Below are 9,374 nucleotides of genomic sequence, written 5' to 3' on the forward strand. Positions count from 1 at the left end.
GGAGGACCATCTGCATCAGACTCAATTGAGATATATTTGTCATAAATGCAGATTCTTGGTCCCCACCCTAGGCTTATTGAATCAAAAGCATGGTCAGAAGATGAGGGTTGGGAGTTTCCAGGAGATTCCAAAGTACAATAAAGTGTGAGGCTCAATGGACAAAATGATTTCCGAGGTCTAGAGTATTTTCCAGCTCTATCTTTTTATTGTTGAAATGAAGACATATCTTCATAGGTGGAGACCTTAACCTGTTCTTTTGCCCAGGGACCGGCTTACCAAAAATGACGTAGTTGGGACAACGTATCTACACCTCTCTAAGATTGCTGCCTCTGGTGGGGAAGTGGAAGGTAAGTCACTCAGCAGATCTGGATTCAGAACTTCTGGAGAAAGAATGAGCTGGGGCAGCTGCCGGGAAAAAGACTTGGTTTCTGAAAAGCCAAATGTGATAAGCCTGGTGAGCGATTTCAGTGATGTTTTGGTGATGGCCAGCAAAACAATTAATAATTGAAGCAACTAATAGTTTGAAGATTTTAGCTTTCTTACTCTTGTTCGAAACCTTTTTCCCAGTAGCTGTTTTATAAATTTTAACAGAGCGCCAGCTCCTTATTTTTTAGAGTGGCATTGACACAAGCCCACCCAAATATAAAATAATATTCCCTTCTCAGCTGATTCCCTTGGCAGGACCAAGGAGGTCAGATGCCAACAAACCATGTAATCTCCACTCCCTACAATAAGATAGAGATTAGAAGTAGAAGGAGGAAGGGGAATGAGGGGTTCAGATACAGTGACTATAGATTAAGGGAACCAATAGAGGAACTTAAAATCATGCTATAACTGTGTGTGGGAAGGGCAAAAACTATTTAAATCCACTTATTATTAGTAGGAGGTCATTAAGTAATATCTAAAAATAATTATTCAAGAAATATTAGTATAAGCATTTTACTTAGTGGTAAGGTGGTAACAATCCAGAAGGACTAAAACCAGCGATTACTACAAGCAGTTTCAGCCCCTGTCTCTGAGACCTTCTCTCATTGCAGGCCCTGCAGGCCGTCTGTTATAGGGTCTTAAAATAACAACGAACTGTCATCCCACAGCCGTGCTTTGAATCAAATAATGTACATGTACAAACTACAGGCCTTTGCTTACACAGCCTCAGACTAAATTAACTTGGATTTTCTGGCCTTGGTCCCAGCTTCTTCTCTCATTGCAGGCCCTGCAGGCCATCTGTTACAGGGTCTTAAAATAACAATGAACTGTCATGCCACAACCATGCTTTGAATCAAATAATGTACATGTACAAACTATAGGCCTTTGCTTACACAGCCTCAGACTAAATTAACTTGGATTTTCTGGCCTTGGTCCCAGCTAAGTGAGCCATAAGACAAGTAAATGTTTTATATTAAAAACATGAAGTGTTGATAACTCCACCAGGCCTCCTTTGGCCATGGGAAGCTAGCTCTTGTGAGATGCCTGACTGCCTTGGGGCCGGCAAGGTTTGGTTATTCATGTGTGGCAGTTCTGCCAGTTGTCACAAAGTTTTGAGCCATTTTGCATTTAACTGGTGAATTTAACGTGTAAATTATGAAAGAATCATGTGATTTGGGTCTGAATTTGGGATTTTTCTGGTGTTGCGAAAGTACTTACCAAGCACTGGGTTTGATTAACTTTTTCAGTGTCTATTTTGTAATGTCGTGTTTCTGTTGTTGTTTAACCAATCATATTTTTTACTATGTAGATTTTTCATCTTCGGGAACTGGGGCTGCATCATATACAGGTTTATGCTTTGTAATTTTGCTGTCTATTAGATCTTGCTACAAACTAGTATCTTACTAAGAATATATTAATTGATTGCTTTTAGAACCTTCTTTTTTGATATTTTGCTGTCACAAAAATAGTTTTGCTAGAATCGTAATCTTTGTGTTGAGTGTTATATGGTTGTCCTGCATGGCTAAGCTTAAAACAAATATGCTAACCAAGCTTTACTACAGGTCTTGTGTTTTCACCTAGGTGCACACCATCCTATTTGGCTTCATTGCAAATAACTGTTTGTGAGATATAATTTTCTTGTTATTGTTGTTTATATTCAGTAGATGGAAATATGGGGCACTAAATTAACTGTTCTGAAATGTATGAAGTAACTTTTCCCCACTTTCAATGTGGATCTCTAGGTTGAAAGATACTGAGCGTTTTCTGCTTTGTACCCTGAAGGTCTTCACCTCCCAAATATGAGGGATCATAACCTGTCCTTTGGCTTGCACAGCACTTGCCATTTTTTGCAAGTTTTCTCAATACTTTCATATGCTTCACCCTGAAGGTCTTCACCTCCCAAATATGAGGGATCATAACCGGTCCTTTGGCTTGCACAGCACTTGCCATTTTTTGCAAGTTTTCTCAATACTTTCATATGCTTGACTGTCACAACTTTCCTAGGGCAGATGTTATAGTTCCCCTAACAGATAAGGACTCTAAGAGCTGTTTTTTTATCTCTCAAATAAGCATGATTATCCCTGCCATGCAAATCTCCCAGGGTTGGGGTGAAGGGGAGGAGAGATATTGCACATGGGAAATTTTTGCAGACTCTGAAGCTCTTTACAAGTATAAGATTGTATCATCTGCATTTATGTAATTGACACAATGCCCAATTCTTATTTGTTTTAAAAAATCAATCTCATTACCTTATAATCAGGCTTTTTATGAATATTAAGCAATCCTTAGGTTTGCAGTGGACTTGGCAGATTTGGAAACACTTTATTCCTTCATTCATTTGTTCAACCAATCAATGAATATTTATGTAGTAGTATTCCATGATAGAACCGATAGTAGGTTTTTAGAGAATCAAAATAAAACATGTTTAAATCCTGCCACCTCCACCTTCCCAAAAGGAGCTTATACTCTAATCACAGAGATAAGCAGCTATTTAAGGTTCTGAAAACTAAAATATAAAGTAATAATATATAGAAATCCAAAGTGCCAAGGGGATTTAGAGAGGTGATGGAGGCACAGAAAATATTGTTTGGAAAGTGAGTTGTAGCTAGGGCAGAGGAAATCCTTGATGGCCAGGCTAAAGAATTTTTATTTTACTTTGTATAGGCTCTTCAGGAAGGACATTGGGAAGTTTGATGTGACAGCTGTGCATAAAATGATTTAGGAAAGTTTGGAGGCAGGAAGAGACTTAGCTTGTGAGTGAATAGGTTTCCCAGGAGACCGTGTTGAGACATGAGCACATAGAAGAAGGAATGTTCTTCATGTTAACGCACAACCAAACAAGCCAAAGAGCTTAAAATACCGGAAAAGAGATTTGGTTGGACAAAAAAATTAAGTCTTTGCTATCAGGGTGACGTGTGGGGGTCATTATTGACCATTTGAGTCTCCATCCCTGGAAATCTTTAACAAAAGGCATATACTCGTGACAGACAACACCAATAATCACCCATGGAAGCCAGGTGGGTGTGAGCTGGGGCTAGACCAGAGGAGTGGACGGTGTAATAGATGGTGCCCTTGCCTACACTTTGAAACTCAAGATGTGGGCCTAAATTTGCCAACTTGTGGGACCTTTGACAAATCACATCACTTCTGTGGGCTTCAGTTTGCCCATCTGTAATGTGACACAACCAGAATGCAATCACTTTAATATCTGTTCTTACTTGAACATTCTGTGATTCAACTTCTAGAAGTGACTTCCTTCCCTCTCTATGAATCTGTAATGTGACACAACCAGGATGCAATCACTTTAATATCTGTTCTTACTTGAATATTCTGTGATTCAACTTCTAGAATTGACTTCCTTCCCTCTCCATGAATCTCTGCTTTAATCTTCTATTCCCACCTAACATTCCCCCCACACCAGAATATTCTAACACAAGGAAGGAAATCTAAACCCTGCTTATTAATGATCAATTAGTCAACTTTGCAGTGCTCTCTATGGCAGAGTAGATGAAGCCAAACCAATTAATATGTTCAGATATGATCGTCATTCATTTAATCATGCTCGTTTGTCATGGAGAGGATAAGATGACTCAGAGAGATCTCTGTTGGAAAAGCTGTTGGTCTCTATTTGGGTTTCACAAGAGATTTCCAAACAGGTGCGAAGTGTGGTATCCCAGGATGTTGCCCTGTCTCACCTTCAGGCTGTCGCGTATTACTTTTCTACATCTTAATTTTCTAAATCTTAATTTAAATGTTTCTTCTCTCTTGCTCTCTTCGTTGAGATTGCTGGTCAGCTAATTTCTGTGTGCGTGATTTCTGCCTCCCCACAAAGTGTGCATACACATTTAAACATGCAGAGAGCCTCACATAATGAAAATGATTGTGAAGGACATGTCTATACAGTTAGGTCAATTGTTTATTAGTGGACTCTTTGCCTACCACCTACTCCACCTTTATCTTTCTCCCTTACTTCCAAGTGTAGGGGTGGAAAGGAACATACAAGTGACCTGCTCAACCTCACATCCACAGCAGGCATTATCTTGACAACAACCTGAAAGACAGGCTGAAGACTTTGCCTCAACATTTCTTCTGATTGTCGCATTGTTTGTCGTCTCTAATTCACAGAAAGTTCTTCCTTACAGAGTGAACCAAAAGTAGACTCCTTGTAGCTCCCAGCAATGGTCCTAACTCTGCTTTTGGAGATAAGTTCATTCCTCTTCCATATGGAGGCCATTTAGACTACTGAAAGTAGCGTTTGCATTTCCCACCCTCACCCACAGTCTCCCCTGGTTTCAGCTTTTCCTTACATTACCCTCAGTGCCGTTTGTTGGGGAGAAGTTTTGCAAAGACCAGGTAGCAGAAAGAAAGAGTTTATCAGATGATCACCAGAGGTAGAAAGGAATGAATGGGGATCTTCATGTCACTTATTATCATATGGTCTTACAACCATAGGCAGGCAGTTCATTGTTACATATAACATTTTAAAATGTCTTATATTTATAAATGCATCTGCCAGATTTATACTAACTGCTTGAGATTAAATGACATTTTTTGAAACAAATAATGTTAACCTGATACATCATCTAAATTACTTCCCAAAACAATACAGTATACTCTCTTGCCCCATTTGCCAAAGGCATTTTTAACACACTTCTAATTATAAACTTGCAAAAGCTGTGAAGATCAACTTGAAAGTCTTATTATCCTTTCATTTGAATAGCATTATCTTTTTTATAAGAGTAACATAAGTTTACCAGAACTCCCCAAAATGTTTTTATTTAGTATCTTATTGCAGTAAGAAAAGGTAAATATGACAAGTCTCACAAGTGCTTATAATTTGCACTAATATAACTAACTCACAAAATGGAAGAAAATAGTCTCATCTAGCTAACTAACAACTAATATTTATTTAAATAGATTGAATGTTAAAGGCCTAAAATCTAATGATGATATTTATCTCGCAGCAAATACAGGAGAAACAGAGGTGGGCTTTCTTCCAACATTTGGACCTTGTTATTTGAACCTTTATGGAAGCCCCAGAGAGTATACAGGATTCCCAGACCCCTATGATGAGTTGAATACTGGAAAGGTTAGTTTCTCCATTAAGGTTATTATTAATGAGTACTGGGCAATGTGATTCCTTCTTGTAATCGTTATAATTAAGCATCATATTTAGGCAGCATCCCCACCCTGTCCCACAGACCTCCCCATACGACTGATGAAGTGTTGTTTCACACTCCTCAAGTCTTAGAATGAAAGAATAGGATAGGATCCTAGAGATCATTGAATTTGGTGATGGTGAATGGCCATTCCCTCAACTTCTGTGCTTATGGCGGACATCAGTAACCAACGTTGTCTTGCTCTCCTAATAAGCCACTAGGCTGCTTTGGAATTTCTTTCAATGCCATGTTCCAGGAATTTACCAAACAATTGGTGGTGACATGCCTGTTGAAATCTTTGCTATCTCTGATCTGATCCAACCCCTTTATTTCATAAATGAGAACATGGAGGCCCAGAGGTGGGAAGTGCTCTTTCCACTACAGTAGAAGCCAAATGCTTTTTAGTTATCCCCCAAGGCTCGTGAAAGGGACTGAGCCAGAAGAAAAAGCCCTGGGAGGGGAAAGGTGGAAGAGGTGGGGCCCTCCCTTGCTCTGCAGAGGTTCTATTGCCAACACTGCTGGGTATGGTGGGAGGAGTATCCACTATTTATTCTCATGCTTAACTGCACCCAGAATGTCTTCCTCCTTTACTTCCTGGCTACTCTGGGACTTGCCCTGGTGACCAACATGGTAGCCTCCTTATTCTGAGAAGGGGAGAAAAGGAGCCAAGTTCACACAGATAAATGGGGAGCTGCTTTGCTGAAGTCAGGTGAGGGAGACTCAGTCCCATCCACCCTCACCTCCCAGCCTCTGAGAACCCTTCTGGATCCAGAGCATGGCTTGAAAGCCTCTGACCTTGGTCAGGCTAAGATTCCTTTCAGCCCTGGCATCACATGGAGCTCTCTGAGATCCTTCCTAAAGTCAATGGCTCTTCTTTTAGATACGAAAGACCTGAATACAGCTGGGAGAGTTGCTGACTGACTTATTTTGGAGGTTAGGGACATGGGTAGGAGGAATTTTTTGTAGCTCTGTTATTATCCTGACTAGACAGACAGAGTTCTTTTAGCTGCTGTTCATGCCTAGAGGAATAATTCTGTTATTGCCTTTCAGGGGGAAGGAGTTGCCTACAGAGGCAGGATCTTGGTTGAATTAAGCACTTTTCTTGAAAAGACACCACCAGATAAAAAGCTTGAGCCCATTTCAAATGATGATCTGCTGGTTGTTGAGGTAAATGTTGGGGTGTGAATAATGCATGGTATGGAAAGAGTGTTTTGGAGGATTGGAGGTAGGATGGTTGGTACTGACCCACCTGAGCAAGGGGGCTTGAGGGGACAACCAGGGACTAAAGGCCCAGCTGTGGTAGAGTTGGAGAGACTTGGCTCATAGCAAGTGCCCTTTGCCTCTTGAAATACCTACAACAGCCCTATGAGGGTGATGAGACTCAATGTGAATGCCCTGTTGAAAACTGGCAAGAGCGGTGATACCCCAAACTAAATGGCCTGTTTGCCAACTGGGGTTGGGAGGTCATGAGGAGGTGGCCACAAGAGCTACCATTCAATGGTATAGGTGTCACCACTTGTCACGGTCATGTCTATTTTCAGAAGTAGGTGGTATATCTCAGGCTTCCCAGCATGTGAGGGCGTGCTTACTTAAGGCCCATATTACAACAGCTTCCGAGCCCCCATTCCTCCTTGAAGATAGGAAGTCTTCCAAGTTTACCTCCTGAACTATTTCTGAAGATGTGAGGTCAATGCTCCTGTATTCCACAGATCTGGATTGTTTGCAAGAGCAGCCAGCTCACTGATAGTGTGCTTACTTAAGGCCCATATTACAACAGCTTCCGAGCCCCCATTCCTCCTTGAAGACAGGAAGTCTTCCAAGTTCACCTCCCCAACTATTTCTGAAGATCCGAGGTCAATGCTCCTGTATTCCACAGATCTGGATTGTTTGCAAGAGCAGCCAGCTCACTGATGCCCCTCTGCCCAGGGCCTTCTCCTTGCTGGGCTCCTAATCACCTCCTGCCCAACACCCTTCCTCACGCTGCTGCTGCCCTCCCAAGCATGGGACAGGCCCTTCTCTTGCTGTCCCATGTCACAGCAGAAACCAAACAGCAACTTTGAAAGAGCTTTCATTTTCAGTTCTGGGACAAGAACAGGGAAACCCAGTGAAGTGGGTAACTTGAAGTGGCTACTAAAAGTGGCTGCGTCAGAGCCTGCAGGCTGAGCCCAGTGTTAAGGGTCTCTCGCAGTGAGCCTTCCTACTTACAGCCTGCTTCCTTGTGGCGGGACTCAGCTCTCGATCCTCCCAAGCTCCCGAAGTGCCCTGAACACATGTGCATCTCAGAGTCCAGGCCCAACTGCCACAGGTTCTCCATGAAGCAAGGGCTTTTCCATCCTTCTGGCAGTCTACTGTCTGCCTGTTATAGGATGTGCTCCTTCTCAGTATGATTGGCAGGGAGCATATGCACTTCCTCTGGAGGAAACTCTCCCTTCTGCCCCAGAGCAATGTGGCCTTGCTCAGGGACTCCCAAGAAGACAATTGTATTAGGTTAGCATCTGTAGGAGCCAAGGGAAGACTTCCTCTTCAAGCTCCTGAAGGTTCTCTGAAAAATCAACTCACAAACACAGATTAATAGAAAAAGGGGCATAATATAGTTTTACGTGACACGGGAGCCTTCAGAGTGAAGACTCAAAGATATAGGGAAAACTGTCCATTTTTACGCTTAGGTTCTGTGAAGCCAGGAAGGGGGCCCTGTAGAAATGTGATCAGACAAGAAAAGTATGATCTAGTGATAATAGACTGAGTGGGAAACCCAGCAAGTCCTGTCTGTTTGGATTCTTCCCAGCCTCTCTGTGTGCATAGCATTCCTTCCTCCAGGGTATGGGTGCTTAGGTTCTGTGAAGCCAGGAAGGGCCCTGTAGAATGTGATCAGACAAGAAAAGTATGATCTAGTGATAATAGACTGAGTGGGAAACCCAGCAAGTCATGTCTGTTTGGATTCTTCCCAGCCTCTCTGTGTGCATAGCATTCCTTCCTCCAGGGTATGGGGCAGGACCCTTTCTGGAATGGGGGTCTTATGACCCACTATCAGGTAAGGTAGGTCAGAGAATGTCTTTATGGCTGGCTCCAAGACAGAAAGGCAGGGGGAAGATTAAAGTATAATTTTAATCTTTAAGGCTGGCTTTGGGGCAAGGGGTTCTGGTTTCTATGACCTGCTTTGGGGAAGAGGGATCCTAGTTTCTCTGGCTTGCTTCAGGGGAAAAGGAGGCTGAGATACAGGAGGGCAGGAGAATCTCAGAGGAAAACTTTGCTTTTGAAGCTGCTTCTGAGGACTTCGCTTTGGGGTATTGCTTTCTGAGTCCCAACACATCCAAAGCGGTGCATTTCTGGATTTTTCAGTCATTGCATGTTTGGAACATCAGTAGTCCAGTTCTTGAGCATCCCAATTTCAATCATTTGTCTCTTTCTTTAAGAGGAAAGGATCATGCTGCACATTTTCCCTGAGGTTGCCTCTGTCCCCACCCCTCAGCCTCAAGAAAGAACGTGACATCACCACAAGAGCAAGCCACAGGGCAGCAGCCTAACTTCTCACAGGGGAAAGAAACATTTCTCCCCCCACCAATTGGCAAAGATTATAACACAGCCCCAGCTAAAACATACACTTAAAAGTTTATGTCACCAAATAGAACAGTTCAGTTCAGGTTATTTAAATTGTGAGAGGAACAACGTAGGTATTTGCTTTATATTACAGTTAAGTGTCCATCCAAGAAATTTTCCTAAAATTTAACAATGGTCTGCCTTGAATGTGAATTCACATTCCTACCTCTAGAATCAGAAATTGATTACAGC

The 9,374-nt window shown here is 42.1% G+C and overlaps 1 long non-coding RNA gene across 1 annotated transcript; it reads left to right on the forward strand.

Annotated features, from left to right (window-relative positions):
- Positions 1 to 272: 272 nt before the first annotated feature.
- LOC103582500 lies at positions 273 to 6,746 on the forward strand. Its single transcript, XR_549761.1, has 4 exons — positions 273 to 347; positions 1,736 to 1,774; positions 5,391 to 5,515; positions 6,636 to 6,746. It is a non-coding gene; the product is annotated as an uncharacterized LOC103582500 (long non-coding RNA).
- The last annotated feature ends 2,628 nt before the right edge of the window (positions 6,747 to 9,374 follow it).

The sequence above is a fragment of the Galeopterus variegatus genome, unplaced genomic scaffold (genome assembly GCF_000696425.1).
Source record: "Galeopterus variegatus unplaced genomic scaffold, G_variegatus-3.0.2 Scaffold16500, whole genome shotgun sequence".
In the NCBI taxonomy this organism is placed as follows: Eukaryota; Metazoa; Chordata; class Mammalia; order Dermoptera; family Cynocephalidae; genus Galeopterus; species Galeopterus variegatus.